Genomic DNA, 5,149 nt, shown 5'->3' on the forward strand with positions numbered 1-5,149 from the left:
GAAGCGTCCAGTTGATAAGAAGAGAGGGCATATGCATAAGAACACCCACACTTGCAGATAATACCCACTTATCCTGACTTCAGTGACTGGATGATCAGAGCTCAACCAGAAGTAAAAAGAAGAGGAAAAAAAAAAAAAGTATTCTCATACAATTTGATGAACTTCACCCACACCTATGGAAGCAGTAGCTCAAAAGAGGGAACAAATCCTTAAAGCAAGAATCATTCCCACCTCCTCCATATACAGAGTAGACATTGGACATTGGCTACCCAAAATGGGGGTTGGGGGGCCTACAAAGGCAAGAAGTGACTGGCTTACAAGCTTTCAAGAGGGAACCTAGATCCAGAGGGCCTGGAGGAAGGTAGAATCTCTGTCTAGGTGGGGCTGATGCAATGAAATGCAGACGGGGCTCTTATGATGCCATAGTGAATAATTGTTATCAGGACTGATTGTGAGGGTTGGAAATGTAAAGGTAGACGTTTTATCGCAAGGAGGGGAGTGATTGATTAACTTTTCAGTCTAGGAGCGGAGGTCCCTAAGACCATCAAGGGAGAAAAGCAGAGAGCGGGACCCCACCTAGAAAAGCAGTGACGCCTGAAATGGAGCCAGAGATGATGATGTGGAGTGATGGAGCAGCTGGATACTTTAGATCCAGAGAGGGAGAGCGACTGTGTGCAGAAGCCCTGGGGGAGGGGGGTACGGGGGAAAAATTGCATGGAGGGGATTGTAACCATGGCAATGAGACTATATACCATAGAATGAATGTAAAACTAATGCTCTCCCATGTAAACTATCCCATAATTCACAATAAAACATTTAAGAAAAAAAAAAGAAAGGGAAAAAAAAAAAGGTAATAACTTACTGTGTCACCTCTGCCCCAAAGTCATAGCTTATTGTGGTATGCACCATTTTGCTGGAACTCTTCCTGTTGTCCTGAAGGGTTTGCTTTCCCATCAGCTTCACCCTCTGCCTGACCTGTACTTACCCTTCCACTCTTTCAGTTTTCAGTGCACTTGTCTTTATCCATTCAGTTTCTACTCCTATCTCTGCCTCCCCTCCAACCCCCACCCCCCACCCCCGGAAGCTTTCCATGACCTCTATCCTCATATGTCTGGGTTAGATGCTCCTCCTCTAAGCTTCTAGAGACTTCTGGAATATCTTCCACTATGGCATCCATCCCCCACAAACACACACTATAATTAAAGCATCCTTCTTTAACAGTCTTTACTATGTTGTTGTTGTTGTTAAGTGCTGTCAACTCAGTTTCTACTCATAGTGACCCTGTATAGTCTTTTCTGTAAGATTGGGAATTCCTCCTGGAAGGCAGTAGGTGCAATGGTTAAGAGCAAGGACTCTTGACTCAGCCTTCGTGGCTCTGAATTCTGGTTCCCTTATTTAGTTGATGTGTGTATTTGAGTAAGTCTCTGCCACACTATGCCTCAGTTTCCTTCTATAAAATGGTGATAATAAAATGACCAATATTCCAGAAAGCTTATGTGTGAAATAAAGGAGAGATTCCATGTAAAACACTTAGAACAGTGTCCAGCTTATAGTAAATATTCAATAAATGCAGCTATTATTACTCATTTCTGTACCTCCAGAGTTTGGCATAGAGTAGGTGTTTGGTGGCTAAATGTGTGGTCTAGAGATCCTGGGTTCAGGGAAACTGGGTTTCTTGTATGACAGCCTAGCTGGAAGATGGCCTTTCACAAACTGTCTGGAAATAGGGTGGGGGAAGATATAGCCCCCAGGAAAGGATCTATAATGTCAACTATTATTAGAAGCAACTTCAGAGCTAATGGCTGCTTCAAGTCACTGCTCTTTTCTGGTTCTGTCATCAGCCTCCTTCCTTGCCCAGCCACCTCCTGATCAATGTGTTTCTAATAGTCAACTGACACCTCATTAGCCTAAGTCCAGGTCCAATTCTGCTTTCACACAGTGAGTGAGCAATCTTCTGGGGTGAGGGTAGGGGGGCAGAGGCTCATTAGGTCTAGGCATTCACCAAAGGGCCCATAATGTGATACCAGCTCAGGGCCCAGTCAATATGTTTCCAATTAGTAATTAGTCTTAATTAATGGGGCTGTAAAATGATTGCTTTCCCAACTGAATGGTGGCGTGGGCAGGGAGCCAGCAGGAATGGCCATCTGGGGAGTGTTAAGCTGGAGTTACAAGAGCAGACATTAAGAAAACCAAATACCCCAATTTGGGCCCAAATCATGGCCCTGGACAAGCTGTACTGTGTCTAGTCCAGTGGCAAATGAAAGCCATGCCTGAGGTTCTGGTGGCACCTGCTCCTGCCCAGCCTACAGTATCCTAGTGTATCTGGGAATAGCCAAGAAGATACCTTCTTTGGGCCTTAGTTTCGCCTAGGTGACACATGAGAGTTTTACCCTAAGGGCCCTCATTGTGCTCTGAAAAGCTTCCCCAAGTTATATATGAATTAGTGGGAATTATGGACCTCAAGTCCATGCCTCTGATGCCCCAGCCTGAACTCATCTGTAAAATGGTGATAATATTTATTGGTGTGGAGAAGCATCTGTAAATGGTAAAGTGCTGTGTTTGGCAACTGGAGCTTTGGGATAGGAAGTTGTGAAATTGGCTGTTAGTGGTTCCCATCTTAATGACTGTCAGCCTGGTTTTCATACCTTCTACTCCCTCCAAACCGAGGAGGGAGAGCTAATGATGTTGGACACCAACACATATGGGACATCAGCTAAACTCACCTAGATGAATTATTTCAATGAGTCTTCAATGTAGCCTATGGAATAGGTATTGTTATTATCATCCCCAATTTACAGCACAGAACTTGAGACACTGAGTAGTTTGCTGACTTGCCCATTATTCCACAACTTGTCCTACAACTGCATCAGGGATTGAACAAGGAGGCCTGACTCAAGAATCCATGCTCTTAACCATTATCAAAAAAGTGATAGTGGGGGTTTTGGGTCAGGGCCTCTTCTACTTTCATCAGTGTGACTGTCTCAGACTTTCAGTGGCTTCCAGATGAATCTTGGTTATGCACACTTTTGATATTATTGCACTCTTGCTTGTTGTTGTTATTATTGCTGTTAGGAGCCATCGAGTCAGTACGAACTCATAGAGACCCTGCGTGCAACAGACTGAAACACTGCCCGATCCTGGGCCAACCTCACAATTGTTGCCACGCTTGAGCCCATTGATGCTGGCACTTTGCCAATCCATCTCGTTGGGGGGTCTTCCTCTTTTTCTCTGACCCTCCACCTTACTTAAAATGACATCCTTCTCCAGCGACTGCTCCCTCCTGACAATACGTCCGAATGAGGAGACATGATGTTTGGCCATCCTGGACTCCAAGGAGCACTCTGGCTGCACTTCTTCCAACACAGATCTGTTGGTTCTTTTGGAAGCCCATGGCACTTTCAATATTCTCCTCCAACACCATAACTTCCAAATTCTTCTACAGTCTTCCTTATTTACTTTCCAGCTTTCATATGCATATGAGTTATTGAAAATACCATGGCTTGGGTCAGGCATTCCTTAGTCCTGAAGCTGACACATCTTTCCTCTTCAACACTTTAAAAAGGTCTTGTGCAGCAGATTTGCCTAATGTAATATGTCGTTTGATTTCTTGACTGCTGCTTCTATGAATGTTGATAGTTGATCCAAGAAGAATGAAGTCCTTGAAAACTTCAATCTTTTCTCCATTGGTAAGAATGTTGTTTATGGGTCCAGTGGTGAAGATTCTTGTTTTCTTTACATAGAGATGCAATACTGAAGGCTGTGCTCTTTGATCTTCATCTTGTGCCACCTGACTTTCTTGAAAGATTTTAATTTTCAGCAAGCAATGTTGTATCATCTGCATATCACAGGTTGTTAATGAGTTTTCCTCCAATCCTGATGCCACGTTTTTCTTCATAGAACCCAGCTTCTCAGATTATTTGCTTAGCATACAGGTTGAATAAATATGGTGAAAGAATCCAACCCTGTCGCACACCTTTTTAAATTTTAAACTATTCAGTGTTCCCATGTTCTGTTCAAACAACTGCCTCTTGGTCCAGGTACAGATTCCTCATGAGCACAATTAAGTGTTACAGAATACTCATACTTTGCAATGTTGTCCATAGATAGTCATGATCCACACAATCAAAAGCCTTTGTGTAGTCTATAAAGCAGAGGTAAACATCTTTCTGATATTCTCTGCTTTCAGCTGAGATCCATCTGACATCAGCAATGATATCCCTCATTCCATGGCCACTTCTGAATCTGGATTTAACCTCTGGAAGTTCTCTGTCAATGTATGCTTGCAGCCATTTCTGCATTTTCTTTAGTAAAATTTTACTCACATGAGATATCAAAGATTTCCACATTTCATTGGATCACCTCTCCACAAATACGGATCTCTTCCAATTAGTTGGCCAGATAGTTGTCTTCCAAATTTCTTGGCAGTGATGAGTGATTACTCCAAGTGCTGTCTCACTTTCTTGAAAGATTTCAATTTTTATCCCATCAATTCCTGGTGCCTTGTTCTTTACCAATTCCTACAATGCACCTTGGACTTCCTCCTTCAGTATCATTGGCTCTGGATCATATGCTACTTCTTGAAACGGTTGAACATCAACCATTTTCTTTGGTACAGTTATTCTGTGTATTCCTTCCATCTTCTTTTGATGCTTTCTGCATCATTCAATAATTTGCCCAGATAATCTTTCAATAACGAAAGTCAAGGCTTGATTTTTTTCTTCATTTCCCCCAGCTTGAGAAATGCTGAGCATGCTCTTCCTTTTTGGTTTTCTGACTCCAGATCTTTGCACATTAAAAAAAAAAAAAGTTTTATTGTGAATTATATGATAGTTTACATGAGAGAACCTCAGTTCCGTATTCATTCCTTTGTATATCATTACATTTCCATGGTTCCAATCCCCTCCATGCCTCGTCTTCCAACCAAAGGATATATCCTAAAAGCCCGTGCTCTACTCTCCCCCCCTCCCCCCTCAGTCTTCGGCCCACAGTTCCTTTCCCTCTCTGGATCCAAAGTCCCCAGCTGCTTCATCCCTCCTTGTCATCATCTCTGTCTCCATCTCAGGCATCCCCGGTTCCCTGGGTGGGGTCCCGTTCTCGGCTCTTATCCGTTGGTGGTCCCAGAGACCTCCGCTCCTAGACTGGAGAAATA

Source organism: Chrysochloris asiatica, unplaced genomic scaffold (assembly GCF_000296735.1).
Source record: "Chrysochloris asiatica unplaced genomic scaffold, ChrAsi1.0 scaffold00118, whole genome shotgun sequence".
Taxonomy (NCBI): domain Eukaryota; kingdom Metazoa; phylum Chordata; class Mammalia; order Afrosoricida; family Chrysochloridae; genus Chrysochloris; species Chrysochloris asiatica.